The sequence below is a fragment of the Arvicola amphibius genome, chromosome 11 (genome assembly GCF_903992535.2).
Source record: "Arvicola amphibius chromosome 11, mArvAmp1.2, whole genome shotgun sequence".
In the NCBI taxonomy this organism is placed as follows: Eukaryota; Metazoa; Chordata; class Mammalia; order Rodentia; family Cricetidae; genus Arvicola; species Arvicola amphibius.
Window position 1 is genome coordinate 54,990,904 of NC_052057.2, and position 16,069 is coordinate 55,006,972.

The 16,069-nt window shown below is 38.1% G+C and overlaps 1 pseudogene; it reads left to right on the forward strand.

Moving 5' to 3' along the window:
• The window catches only part of LOC119826359, a 48,755-nt pseudogene extending 33,851 nt beyond the window's left edge, over nt 1–14,904 (forward strand).
• The last annotated feature ends 1,165 nt before the right edge of the window (nt 14,905–16,069 follow it).

The window sequence follows — 16,069 nt, forward strand, 5'->3', positions numbered from 1 at the left end:
TCACTTCCCAGCCTGCCTATGCTCTCCCCTCAGGATCCTTACAGCAGCAGAGGCAGAAGACAGAACCACTAGTACCTACTTTGTTATACAGTCAAGCCTGCAGCCTGGCATCACAGAAGGGCCCTGCACTCTTCTGACTGGCAGATCAGACTGGAGGACCTGATTGACTAGTGAGGACTGAGAGAAAAGAGCAGCTCCCAGAGAGTTACAGTGTGTTTAAAGACTGTCCTTAGATATCTGGGAATGTTTTAAATGGAATACTATTTCCTGGTTCATAAACATTGATCAAATGCCTGCTAATAAAGATATTTTCGGGAATGTAGATCACTACAGTTACATTGAAGCAAGGAGCAAGGACCTGGTAGTGGGAAGCAGGTTTCTTGGCTGTGTGACTGTTTTCACATATAGCTAGGAGATGTAATCAGTAAACCCCAAATTCATAAGATAAATTGTGCCCAGTAAATGATTAAATAGTCTGAGCTGTGGGAGATAAATCTTAAATTTGTAACCTTCAAGAAATCTCCAGCAAGAAATAGCCACTTCTTTCACAAGGCAATAACTCCAACATGCCTTGCATTTTGGTTTAATCATCCATACAGAGCTCCTGATTTTGATATGTTGACCATGTGAAATAAGGTTGATTAATTGCTAAATGCTATTGTTGTTCATAGTAACTTACGTGAGAGATACATTTGCAAATAATTTTGTAGCAATTATAAATCTCTACATCTCTTGTGTTTAGTAGCACTCCACTATTAAGCTGTGATGTAGAAGAGTACAATTGGTGATATAAAGGATTTATCAATTCTTAGGAGATAGTAAGTCACACAAAGTAGAATTTAGCTAAGGGAGGTCCGTGTCTAAAATACCTCAAAGATAAATATAAGCCTGTTAGAGATTGGTGTGTTAGGATCCACCTTTGTTCACCAGAAATGTCCAGACATTTGGCTTCAAACCAAGTCAAAGGAGACACCCCTGATTTACAACCAGCCATTAGGCCCATCTTTATATCAAACAGGCTGCTAACAAGGTGCTCAAGGAGAGGGATTACATGGTCACAGCAAAAATTTAGACCTGGTGTGTGATAAAGGTCCAGTTTTCTTCTTGAGAAAAGGACTGTTTTGACAGATAGACAAGGTGACGACTATTTGAAAAGGAAACCACTTGCATTTAGGGCTAGACTGATTAACAAGTCTTTCCTTTAGATTCCCATTAAGGGAGAAGGAATGTGTTTGGCAGAGTCAGGAAAGGCTTGCTGTCTAGGACTTGGAGGCTCTCACTAAGGGCCTGAGGTATTGAGAATAAAATAGGATAGTCCCAGGACCACTGTGTGATTAGTCACTAGTGTTCCCCTTATGCAGCATTGTTTAAATTACCTCCTGAGTTTACTCCATTGTGTCATAGTTTCTGTTGACATCATAGATGTCTCCCACTTTCTTTCATTTTCCCCCTATAAGTAGTAACAAGGTGCTATTCTTAAGAAGCTTACTTCACATGAGACATAGCTTGTGCAAGACCTCCCCACCCCAACTTTTCTCTTTTTCTGCCCTTTCCTTTTCCTATCCTTTTCATTTCCCTGGCACCTCCACCTCAGGAACTGAAGAATGACCTACTGTTTTAGGTCAGTGGTGTACTAAAGAAATACTTCTGAGACTGTCTTTGCAGTGTAAATCTCCTGTCTTCTTGTGTGGCTAGAGTTGCAATCTCCTGTCCCTAATTAAATTATTCAAAGCCTAACAAGTCTGAGCCTAAATGAAACTTAAGGATGACAGACTATGTGCAATACAGCATCTTCTGTAGGCTGGCTCCTCTTTGAGCCTAAGCCAGAGCTGAATGCATGTTTTCATTAAAGAGATTTTTCTTTAGTCATCTCTTAAATGTATGGAGTGATTTCTCCTTTAGAAGTCATATTAATTCTAGAATAGTTGCACCTCTAGCTATTTAGAAAAATGTTTCTGACACAAATCCTCCTATGTTGACTCAGGTGGCCTTGATTTTAGTCTGTTGGTTCCCAGGGTAATGACCTTGCTGTCCATGATTAAACATAAATTCTTAAATGACTCTACCATTTCAGAGTTCTAGAATTAAATTTGTGTCATTTTGTTGATTATCAGTTGCAATAATTGTAAAAAGATTTACATGCAGACCATGGCTTCTGCCTTCAGACCAGAATAGGAGAAATCGTTTGTTGCATGCATTTCAGGAGGAAATAGTATATGCAGGCAGCTGCTGGAATCACCATTATGAAAAATGACCTGACTGTGGCAGGGGCAGTGATTTTGTAGTTTCCAAGCATGTTTTAATTCATGCCATGTGAATGAACACAGACTAGATTGATGGGTGTACAATCTGAGAAAGATAGCTTCAGCAAATGCATATTGAATTTCTAATTAAACAAGTTTCCTTTGCATATATGTTCAGTCCTTCAGTCCTGCTTGACAGAATTAAGTCAACTCAGAGAACTGATTCACAGACCATTGACTGTAACTCTGTGTGTCAGGTTACAGATCTTAGAAACCAATATGCTTATGAGCAAGATCAGTTTTTTACTAATTGCATTTCCTCAATTAGAGAAGGTTCTATTCTTTTTACAGTCAATATAGCTAATATAGCTAAGTTTTTATCTTAAAAATAAATTACTTTTATCATCTTAAAAAGACAATTATTGGTATCTTTTTAAATTTCATTTTCTTTAAATGTATTACTTTTCTAATCTCCATTTGTTTCTGTTCTCCAATGTTTCTCTATCATTAAGAATCACTCCTCTTTTTTCTCAAGTACTATTGATTATTTCTGTTTAGAACAATATCTCTTGTAGCTTAAGCTTACCCTATGGTATATAATTTAGAATTTCTTTGAATACCTACCTAATTCTGCCTCTGCTTCCCAGTGCTGGGAAGACAGTCCTGCAACTCCTTCCAGGCTAGACCTCGAAGGAAAAATAAGCCAGTTAATGGATGTCTTTGAAACCCACTGGTTTTTACTGGGAATGTACAAATGAAGAGTGGCCTCTTCAAGAATTGAATTCACCGACCAACCCTGAAGCTGGCATAGTGACAGAGCAGAAAGGGAGAGACAGGACAGAGGGTAAAACATTTCCTCTCTTGGCAGTGGTTGAGATTAGCAATGTGGCAGGTAAATAACTTCAGATGCTCCATAAATGTCCTTGACTAGCCATTTCTTAGGGTTCACAGATCAGGGCAATCAAGGATCTGGATAAAGGACTGACCTTTTCATGAAACCAAAATTCTGTCCTTATGCTAGTTCTATCAAAATAAAAGATCTGGGTAAAATGGTGTGGCTCTGCCTAACAGGGCTATTATTTTCCTGGTTTAACTTTCAACCTGATAGAAAAGGTGTGAATGATCCTTAGCTTTTGCAGCAAATAGCACTAGTTCCTATTTCAACTTTTCAAAATATTCGAGATTATAAGTACATCAGGTCTACAGACTATGTCCTGCATGCCAGCCCTACCATTGACTCCTCATTGTCTTTTAATTCATGGCTGTTTTTGCTTTAAAAATAGTTACACAGTAACAACAGTTGGTTTTTTTAATGTGACCTATGTTTAACTGTAGGAGTACCCAACTAAGAAGCAAAGGGTTGAATTCATTGTACATTCAGTGTGTATTCATTTTTTTACACAAAAGACTCCATGCTCTGAAAGAGAAACAGAAAGTAGTCTGGGAGACTGGAAGAATTTCTACTAAAATACTAGAGACCTGTCTACTGGGGTGTACGTGCAGAGCAGGGAAGGCCTGTGTTATATGAGTCACTTGACCTCTGATCACCAAGTATGGGATGTGCTAATGTCCTGAGGCTCAGCTTGGTGGCCTAGGCTAATGTGGAACCTTATGAATATTTAGCAATCCTGAGTCCAATGGGTGGTTGTAAGGCAAGACTATGTGTTTGCTTCCCAGCCTCCCAGACCTGAATAATCACATAGAAACTATATTAAATACAACACAGGCAAATGGCTCAGGCATATTTCTAGCTAGCCTTTACATTTTGAATGAATTATTTCTATTAATCTATGTGTTGCCACAAGACTGTGGCTTACAGGTATGTTTATGGCATTTGCCTCCTTCAGCAGCTATATGGGCTATCCCTGGCTCTGCCTTCTTTCTCCCTGCATTCAGTTTAGTTTTCATGCCTACCTCTATTCTGCCCTGCTGTAGGCCAAAACAGCTTCTTTATTAACCAGTGGTAATAAAACATATTCATAGCATTCAGTGGGGAATCACAGGGATACCACAACTCGTAACATGCTAAGTGTGGGGTCACTGTCTTCACTGTCACAGAGTAGGAGCAGTTCTTTTGAACTGCAGAGATTTCTAAGTTGTGTGTGGTTTTGGGTGCATGTATAGAGCAGATTTCACATCCTGTAATAATCCACATGGCTGAAAATTAACATTTAATTATTCTTCTACACTGTTTTCTATGTTGGCATCAGTGGATCTGGGTTTGCTTGAAACCAAAAGGATATTATAGTTTGCTGATCCATATGGCATGAGATAACCTTCATTTGCAGAGAGAACTCTAGAGCATGGGACCTCTCTGTTTTGAAGAAATATTAATAGCTAGAGGGTCAGAAACATAGCAGTATAATGGTCAGTTAATTTGAGTTAATGTGTGGAAGTTGTGAAGTCTATATTTAATTCTATACACATAGAATTGTAGGTAACTGGGTAATATTTGTCAAGATCACACTTTTAGTGGCTTAGTTTCTGTTGGTATTTTGATTAAAAGTTGAAAATATTTTTCTACTTATGTTCTTGGCTTTTTTTCTCTACACCATTTATTCTTCCACAAAATATTGTACACATTCTTGATTGTTGTAGCACTGTGGTAAGTCACACTGTGTCAATGTGTATACTATGTTTGAATAATCCTATTGAGCATTCTGAGTGTTTCCCCTTCCATGTAGCTTTGGAATTAGATAGCCTGTTTTTTAATTTTGGTAATATTCTTTGGATTGTTTTCAATTCATGCTACAAATTTACCAGAGTCAAAAATCTTAATATTAATGCATAATATCCCAAGAGTCATTTATTTACTTCATTTATTTCGGTTTTGATTTTTGCTGTTACTATATGAAAGACTCTTACACTGTTTCTTTAAATATCTGTTATTTTTCATTTGGTTTTAGTAAGATTTCATTTGCTCACCCTGATGCTTACTTAAATGCAGCCATCCATCATATTCATAATCGTCAGGATTTGCTATTTCTGTAAAAGGTTGTGTTGATTGATGACTGATGTGGGGAGATTTTTTCATTGAGGTTGCAATATCCCTAAGCAAGTAACCCTCAGGTAAATAAGAGAATTGGCTAAGCTTGAGTCAGTGACCAAGCAATAGGAAAGCCAGTAAACAAAGTTTCCCTGTGGTTTTTCCTTCAGTTACTAGCTTGAATGTCTATCCTAAGCTCTCAAAAGGATGGACTGTAATATGGCAATATCAGCCAAATAAACCCGCTCATTTCCTGAGTTGGTTTTGGTTAGGATATTTAATCACAGCAAGAAGCAAACAAACTAGAACAAAATGTGCTATGACAAGTGATTCTGTTAGTACAAAGGGCTTCAAATTGCTAATAACTTTTGGAGGAATGTTGAAGATATTAGAACTTTTGGAGACAAATGCCATAGAAAGCTGTACACAGACCTGATATGGCTATTCTTGTAGGACTGGGAGCTGGGAGTGATAAGAATAATGTGTAGAGTGGAGGCTGAGGTCACTGGATTTCGAAAAATTTAGCTAGAGGCTATTTGTGTAATGTTTTGGCCCCAAGTCATTCTTACTTTCTCCATTCCCTGAGAAATTAAGCATACCAGAAGTAAAAAGTAATGAGCTCATTTCTTAGACAAAATATTGATTCTGTTGCATATTTTGTTTTTTACTGATGACTCATTCAAGTCTAAAGTGAAAAACAAGCATAGCAGAAAGAAATGAAAAGCCTATGTTTTGTAGGGAAAAACAGTACCATGTAGTTTCAGTTGGCAGTCCTGTGGTGAAGCTGGCAGGAACGCTCAAAGAGACTGCTGCCATTAAAGAGAACACCTTTTTTCTTTTTTTTTAACACCTTTTTTCTTCAGTAGAAGCCTATCCGGGTAAACTAAGGTTACTTTGCCGAGCTAAATATTTAATTTATGGATAAATTAAGCAATGTGCTTTCTAGTTCCAGGACACAACTTCATACAGGACCTGCTGCAACTCTGGTCCAAGCATGATGGTTCTACGACAACTTAGAAGACAAATTGGGGTGGGAGGAAATCAGACAAGAAAGATGCACAATTAAAAAGGCATGGATTCTTCTTCCCTGTTATCAGTTCAGCACTGTTGTACCCATCAATGTTTGGCAGAGTCAGAAACTCATTGAGGAGACCATCAGTGTTCATTGTCTGAAGCTGTGGTGATGAGGCCTGGGTTGTACTTTAAGCCCATAGGATGTTGAAATACTCAAGCTGTGGGGCATCTACTATTGAGAGCTGCACACACGGGAGTGTAAGGAGCAAAGGAGAGACATGTATAACATGTTGTAGGCTTAAAACTATCTAAGCCTTTGAGAATTAAGCCCCATGTGTCTGAAGAAGAAACCTATAGGATTTGGTGTTTGCCCTGCTGAGTTTTAGTCTTGCCTTGGTCCAATCTTATCTCACTGTTCACATTCTTCTTTTGCTTTCTTTTTTTAAAAAATTTATTCTTCTCTCACACAGTACATCCCAACTACAGTTTCCCCTCCCTCCACTCCTTGACTGATCCCATCTCTACTAGATCCCCTCCTCCATTCCTCTTCAGCAAAGGCAATATCTCTCAGGAATATCAACCAAACATGGCATAAAAAGTTACAGTAAGACAAGGTACAAACCTTCATATTAAGGCTGGACAGGGCAACCCCACAGGAAGAAAAGTTCCTGAGAGCAGGGATAGTGTTGTGAGGTACTGAAAGTGTAGAGGAGATCCATCAGTAGGCATCCCACATGGATTCCTGATGGTTGGTGTGTCTTCTGGTCCATCAGGCTATCTTTGTCTGAGATTGTCTATGTGTTCTTCTGACTGTAGCCTGTATTTGAACAGAGGATGTCCAAGTTGGGAGCAGGAACATGACTAAAAGTGTGGTGACTGGAGGGTTGGTGAAGGATTGTGTCTGTGGGAACAAAAGGAATGGGAATTTCCATGGGCTACTTTGCTACGTGTGCTACGTGTGGCCTGTGCTTGAGCATAGGGTGCCTGCCTGAGTTGGGTGCAGGAACCTGGCCGCATCCCTCTCTTTCTTAATAAGAAAATATCCTGTGCCATTGTATTAATTTTTTCTTGATTTTAGAATATTTCACATTCAAGAGATTATCTTGAGTGTCAGAAGAGGCTTTGGACATTGAACAGTGTTGGTTCTGGTAGAGACTGTGAGGCTCATTTAGGTTAGACTAAATTCATTTTCATTTTTTTTTCCTGTTGTTATTTATTCTTTTTTTATTTATTCTTTCCTCAAACAATCATTCTGATCACAACCTTCCATTCCTGCATCCCACCCAGTCCCTTCTCCTTCCCATTTTCAGTTTTACTGCTTTTGTTGGTATATTAACAATTCATTACAAGATGCATTAAGACTAATACAAACCCTCATGCCAAGACTGGATTAGGAAACTCTCTGGAAGGAGAAAGGTGCAAGAGTAGGCAAAAGACAGAGTCACCCTTCCTCCCACAAACATACCATGGTAAAGAACCACAGCATATGGAGAAGACCTGGGACAGGCCCATGCAGGACCCATGATTGCTGCTTCAGTCTCTTTGAGCCCCTGTGATCCCTGCTTAGTTGATTCTGTGAGATGTTTTCTCCTGGTGTCCTTGATCTCTCTGGTTCCTACAGTCCCCAGTCCGCTCCTCTTCCACATACGCTCCCATAAGCTGCAGGAGGAAGTTTCGCTGACAATTGTGCTAGGCACTAATATATGATAATAGCAGAATATAGTTAGGAATCAATTCACAGACTTTTTTTGTCTTTTTGGTCAGTCATATTTGGTTCCATGTATTTCTCTCAGTCATCCAATTTTTGGTTCCTGTGCATTCAGTTAGTGTTGGGCATGGGCTCCCTCTTTGGGCTTGGGCCTCAAGCTAGCCTAGTAATTGCTTGAATACTGCACTAACTCCAAGCCACCATTGCCCCAGCATATCTTGCAAACAGGACAAGTATGGAATTAATATTTTGTAGCTGGGTTGGTGTACCAGTCCCACCACTGGGAGGCTTAGATGGTTACAGAAGGTGGTCAGTTCATGCTCCATATTCTCAAAGACTTGGAGTCCTCACTACGGTCTCCCACATAGCTTCCAGAAAATTTCTACTATACTAGATAGATTTCCACATCAACTCTTAAAAGCTCCCCTATTGCAGTCACCTTTCCCTATATTCTCTTCCTCTGTTCCTCCCATACTTACCTGATCCTTTCTGTTCCTGCTCCCAGTCCACCCACAAAATCTATTCTATTTCATCTCCCCAGGGAGATCCATGCTTTCCTTGCTCCCACAACCATCTTTGTTACTTAGTTTCTCTGGCTCTGTGGATTGTAATGTGACTATTTTTTACTTGACAGCTAATATCTACTTAAATGAATACATATCATGTTTGTCTATGTGGTTCTGGGTTGCCTCCGTCAAGATAATAAAAAATTCAAGAACTTAAACATCAACAAACCAAATAATCCATCAAAAATCAGATGCATATTTAAACATAATTCTCAATAGAAGATTCTAAAATGGCTGGGAAACACTTAAATGTTCAATGTCAAGGAAATATAACTGAAAATTACTTTGATTATTTTTTTTCATCTTGCACCTGTCAGAATGGCTAGGATCAATAACAAGAAGTAGCAGCTCATGCTGGCCAGGATGTGGAACAAGGGGATCTCTTCTCCATTGCTGGTGGAGAATGAAAACTTGAAATCACTATGGTAGTTCATCAGATAATAGGGAATCTATCTACCTCAAAACCCAGTTATAGCACTCTTAGGCATATAGCTCCAAAATGCTCCTCCACTCTGCCACAAGGACACATACTTAACTGTGTTCAAAGAAAGCTACCTTATTCATAGTAGCCAGGAACTGTTATGTCTGCAACAGATGGTATTGATTTATATTGGTGTTGGAAGACTCTTCTATAGTGATATTTTATTTATATTTTAATAAATAAAGCTTGCCTAAAGATATGAGGGTAAAACTAAGATACTAAAGACTAGGCAGTAGTGTCACATACATTCATTCCCAGGATTTGGGAGATAGAGGCAGATGGATCTCTGTGAATGCAAGGCTACCCAGGACTTCACAAGATAAATGTAGACACAGATCCCAGTAGTGTTAGCTCACACCCTTAATCCCAGTACTAGAGTTACATGCCTTTAATTCCAGCACTAAAGGGGAATATAAGATGGGAGGAGACAGAGGGACAGGGCTCAATCTGCAGTTTTCCAGCCTTGGTAGAGGTAAATCTTCTCTAGTGGTTTTACTTTAGGCTGAACCCCAGTATCTGTCTCTTGGTTTTTATTATTTGTATTACACTCTTCGATTTAGTTGGCAGTGCCTCTGCATAGGATGGATAAGAGAGTTAACTGAGCACAATACAGTGACAAAGCAAGTGAGAAAGCCAGGAAACAATGTTTGTCAATGTTTTTTTTTCCTCTATGTTCTAGCTTGATTTTCAATTCTATGCTCATGCAAGGATGAACTGAGATATTGCAGAATCAGCTAAATAAAATTGCCTCAGATACTTTTGGTTAGATAATGTAATCACAACAGCAGAGAAGCAAGTCAGAAAAAAAAAATGGAACACTAAAATTGATCATGCTCATAGTTCTTCCTGGGAAGTGTTTGGTTTTTTTAGATGAATGTAGAAGATACCAGAATGTAAATGGCAAAAGCCATTAAAGGTGTACAGAGCTCAATCATCTTCTCTTGTGGGATAAGGAAGATAGGACTCTTAAAAGTAATGCATACAGAGGAGGTCAAGATCAAAGGATTTGAGTGGGAGCTAGTTTCCTTGAAAAATTAAGATAGAGGTAATTTGTCTTATTTTGGCCTAAAATCTTTCAAATTCTGCCCTTACCCTGAGATATTGAGTAAGGCCAAATTGAAAAGTAATGGGTTGACTTCATAGATGGAATACTGAATCTATTGCATATTTATTATTGATGACTCATTCAGGTCCACAAAGGAGAAAGCAACAAGTTGAGCAGAAATAAATGATAATGGAAAGGTAGTTTCAGATGCCAGTCAAGTGCTAAAACAGAGGCAGGAAGATCATCACCATTAAAGAGAAGGCCCTTGCTTTTAGTGGAAGCCCATCAAGGTGCCCTAAGAGCATCCTGTCAAGCCTTCAATTAATGGAAAAATTAGGCAAAATGAATCCTACTCTCAATAAACAGCTTCCTACAAAATCTGCTGCAACTTTTGTCCAAGCTCGGCAAGGTACATTTGGCTCTCAATTAAGAAGCTAAACTTGTGGTTGTTCTAGAATAAAGAGAGAATCAAAATTTCAGGTCATGGGTTCCTGGTATGTGGCTTCAGTTCAGCATTCTTGCAGTCATCTATGTTTAACAGGGTCAGAGCCCATGTGAGGAGCCTATGAGAGTTCATTTCATGAAACTTTGAGCATGAAGACTGGGTTGCATTTTAAGACCACAGAATGTTAAGATACCTAAGTCAGGTATAAGACATCTGTCATGGATAACTGCATGTAAGGAATGGAAGTAGCCAAAGATATACATGAGAAATTTAGTCAGCACAGACAATTTCTGATGTTAGCAAGCTTCTAGGTACAACTTTTTCACTACCAAATTCCACTAACTCTGGAATGGGATCATCACCAAGCCTTAGGAAAACAAATAGCACCATGACAACACTGTCAACAGCATTAAGCACACCAGAAGATGCCATTTGATCATCTGGAGCTCAGAAACCCACTTCCTAAGAAGTCAGCTTTAAGTCCACTCTCATTAACACAGGACAAAGTCACTAACACAAACAAACCTTTACCCATGACAAGTACGGCAGTAACAAACACCTCTTCACCAGTCATAGCCACCCTGAAGACAACTGTTCTTATCAAAGGCACATCTGAGACTCAGGAAAAGTACAGTGCAACTGTACTCCAAACCCTAGCAACAACTTCCACAAGAGCTAAGCCACCACACCCACACTGCAGCACTGTCACCTAGACACATTAAAGGCATGAGTCAATACACCCAGCTTGCCCATCTTTTTTTTTGTAGTTAGTTCTTTTAATTTCTCTGATGTACACTTTGATCTGTTTGCTTGCTTCTCTTTATATCTCTTATGCATTTCTCTTGTAAGCCTATATCTTAGACAAAGGATGCAAAAATGACAGGTGAACCTCATTGTTGCTTTTTTTTCTAAAATGAGTTGATGATTAGAATTTCTTTGTGATGGTATAAGTTTGGGGAGTCCTGGAATCATATGAATATATTATCAAATATGCATTTAGCATGATGGCAATGTCACACTTTCTGTTGTACACATGTATTCGGGATATTTTAGAATGCGGTGACCTATGATGATGTGCATGTCGACTTCACTTGGGAGGAGTGGGCTTTGCTGGATCCTTCCCAGAAGAGTCTCTACAACGATGTGATGCTGGAGACCTATAGGAACCTCACCGATATAGGTAAGACTGAATTTTCCATCACATTTTAAAATAAAGGGACAACTGTTTTATGGTTATTGATACTCTTCTGTAATTTCTGTTGATGAGAAAGTGGAAGAATGAGGTAAATAAATTTGGCATGCTTCTAAGGTTCACTGAAGATAGTAACTTAAATTTTGCACACTTTCCCATGATATATCATACATTTTCTGATACTGTGTTTTAGGCTACAGTTGGGAAGACTATAATATAGAAGAACACTGTCAGCGTTCTGGAAGACATGGAAGGTAATTTTCATATGCACACTATTCAAATGTGGATATGGAGAAATTTTAACGTGTCCTGGAAGTTTTAAACAAAAGCAACTGTGTAAATAAGCACAGATTAAAATATACTGATAACCATTAAATTTTCAGAAAACTAAATACCCCAATGTCAGGTAGCTGATATGTGTTTGCAAAGCATTTTTCTAAGAAAAAATACAGGATAACAGTGCCATTTGAATTACATCTCCATGATAGCTATGCTGTAGAACAACCTATCTGTTTAGTTTCATACTACTCAGACATTACAAAAAGTGTATGTGTTAAATAGGTGAAATGTATAGGCCCAGAACCTTCTAATAAGCATATAGTTCAGAGTAAACTAGTGTTTCTCATCTACTTGTGACTTTCCTAAGTTTAGTGAGAGGGACATTTTTTTAAGTACAATAAAGGATTATTTATTTAGGGGTAGACTCACAGATCACAATCCTCTGCATGAACAGGGAACAGGAACTGAATCACACTGTATAGTATGAGGCCCTGCCGAAGTGGGTGGGTAACTTAAAGGCTGTGGGAATTCTACAGCAGATTTCTGCTAGTTTGCTTACATATGATTTCCTCCAAGCTCTTCTTTTTCCCTGTCTCATGAGATCAAATGACTCAAACCCATACAGAACTTTGAATTTGTTTAATGAAGCCTCGGGAGCCTTGGCAAAAGGACCTAAGAAGTCAGGAGAAACTGACATTGTAAAGGCTAAGTTGAAGCTGCCAAAAGAAAGGACTGGATAATTAGGGCACTTTGAGCTGTATTTTTGGTATCTTAATTCACAGCCAGTGTCAGGAAGCTCATTAGAAGGAAGAGGAAGCTACTGACTTATGTGAGAGAGCTTGCTCCTCTTTGCAAATCACACGAAATAGTTGCCTGTAGTTCTTTGTCTAGGGGTGGGATCCTGAGAAAATTTGAGAGGGACATTTTTTGAGAGCTAAGAACGTTGTGAGCCGTGGTGGCGCACACTTTTAATCCCAGCACTTGAGAGGCAAAGGCAGGAGGATCTCTGAATTCAAGGCCCACCCTGGTCTACAAGAGCTAGTTCCAGGCCAGGCATCAAAGCTACCGAGCAATCTTGTCTCGAAGAAAACCAAAAAAAACAACATTGGTGAAGAGAAACATTAATACTTGTACTACATGTCTATGAGGAATAGACATTCAAGTTGTGTGAATGCAGTGTGGAATCATTTTATTCTTCCTTCATTAGTGTATCATATGTCACTCTGGATAAAAGCCATATGAGCGTAGGGATATGGAAAGAAGCAACATAACTTGCTCACAGAACAATGAGAAGATATGCAGTAGTCACCACTTTGCATAGAAGTTTTTAATGTGATACAAGTCTAAAATTATTTTTTTCCAACAATTGGGAGTACATTAATAAGCTTACACTGCAGGAAAGTCCTATGAGTAGTGGAATGAGTAGTGTGTTTGTTCTGGTTTATTTTACAAATATAGTATGAGTCACAGTATTAGAAAATTTATGAATGCAGTATATATGTTAAAGATCTGAGTTCTTCCCAGTTCTCTTCAAATATATGAAGAATCTAATGTAGAAAAAAGATACTATAAATGTGGGCCCTATAATAAAGACTCTTACCATTACACATACCTTCAGAGACACAAAACAACACTTAATAAAGGAGTACACTATGATTGTAAACAATAAAGTCATTTTCCTCTTAACATTTAGACCAAATTGTAAAATTAATTTATAGAGATATAAATATTTATCAGTGTAATAAATGTGATAAAGCTCTTACTTGTGTCTATTATCCTTACAGATACAGAAAAGGCCATACTAGAGAGAATCCCTCTGAATATACTCAATGTTCTAATGCCTTTTCACATCACAGTCATCTTCAGAGGCATGTAAAAATTCATCCTGGAGAGAAACCCTATGAAAGTATTCAGTATGGTGAAGTCTTTACACACAACAGCAATCTCCAAGTTTATAAAGGAACACGTGTTGGAGAAAAAACCTTTGAATGTAAACAATGTGGTAAAGCCTTTACATGTTCCAGTAGTCTCAGAAGACATGAAAGAACACATACTGGAGAGAAACCCTATGAATGTAACCAATGTGCTAAAGCCTTTTCACAACATAGTACACTCCAAATACATAAAAGAACACATTCTGGAGAAAAACCCTACAAATGTAATCAGTGTGATAAAGCCTTTACACTTCACAGTCGTCTCCAAATACATAAAAGAACACATTCTGGAGAGAAACCTTATGAATGTAATCAATGTGGTAAAGCCTTTGCCTGTGCTGGTAATCTCCAAAGACATAAAGGAACTCATGCTGAAGAAAAGCCCTACAAATGTAATCTGTGTGATAAAGCCTTTTCACGTCAAAGTCATCTCCAAGAACATAAAAGAACACATACTGGAGAGAAACCCTACAAATGTAACCAATGTGCTAAAGCCTTTTCACAACACAGTCATCTCCGAATACATAAAAGAACACATACTGGAGAGAAACCCTACAAATGTAATGAATGTGAAAAAGCCTTTTCACAACACCATAGTCTTCAAATGCATGGAAGAACACATACTGGAGAGAAACCCTATAAATGTAGCAATGTGGTAAAGCCTTTGATTTTCCCGGTAATCTCTATATACATAAAGGAACACATACTGGAGAGAAACCCTGTGAATGTAAGTAATGTGGCAAAGCCTTTGCATACATCTGGAGTCTTTGAAATAATGAGAAAAAAATCATCGTGCCGAGAAACCCTATAAATGTATTAATTGTGGTTAAGTTTTGCACTTCATGGTAGTCTTTATACAAGAGTTAAACTTTTAGTGTTAACTGGTCTCTTAAAGTCTTTTCGTATTACAGTTGTCCTTGAGCACCTGAAAAAATTAATACTGAAGGAAATCTGGACATAAAGGTTTTGGTAAGATCTTTAGTCAATCTACTTACATTCATTTACATGAAATTATTCTGGGGAAAAAATGACAGGTGTCACCAATCTGTTCAAGCATTATGATGTCCCTCTTTATTTTGTACCCGCAAACTCACATAGACAAAAACCCTATGAATTTAAATTTTGAGGTAACCCCTTTTTCTTCCATAGTTCTCTTCAATTACGTGAAATATGTCATCCAGATATAAAACTTAATGGTTGTGTTTTAGTGCCTTTGTGTTGTTTTGATAAAACATTATTTCTAAGTCAATTTAAGAAAGAGTTTGTTCTTGGATCTAGAGGGATACCGAAATACCATGAAAGTGGCATGGAAGCAAGTGTCCAACATGAAAGTTAAAACAGACAGCTGAGAACTCACATCTTCCACCTGCAGCCTGAAGTGGAAAGTGGAAATGGTGCATGGATGTGAAGTTGCATACTCACCCCCAGGGACATACTTTATTCAGCAGGGCAAGCATTATGTAACTGAGAAAAATTGATTTGTCTGACATCAGTCCTACAATGCTTGCTTTCTGTTACACGAACTAGTATATGACGAATATAAACAGTAAGTAAGCCTTTAGATGCTTCAACTCCTGTGTTATAGGAATATATGTATACAAAAAACCCATTTTTCAATGAAAATTAGATTGTTTAGTGACTTAATTTTACTTGTTGCTGTCAGTGTGTCTTTGTGTGGGTATGTTCATTTGCATGCTGGTTCCCAAAAGTTTAAACACTTGGATCTTCTTTAAAAGGAATTATAGAAATTTACCAAAAACCTGCCCTTCATCCTGGCAATGAACTTCTCTTAACTGCTTAGCCATGCCTTTGGCCCTGTAAATATGCTAAAACCTTCATATATCATCTTGATGTCAGGAAATAGGAAATAATTTATTCAAAAAATTCTATTTATGTAAACAATTTAGTAAAGACTTTAGACATAATAGTTTAATTCAGTTTCAAGAAAAATGTTATTTAATTTCTTTTTCATCATAGCCTTGCAGTCAGTAAATTGGTTACCATGTTCTAGCAAGATAGATGGTGGAGATTACTGCAATGTGGTTTTTATTTTGCAGCCTTTGAGGTAGGTGTGGACGTCTATGTGGTAATTCCATTTAGAGAAATTTATTTTGTGGTCCTTATATTCTTTCTTGGATATCTGTTCATCTTGTTTTATTCTTTCACTGTGTAATAG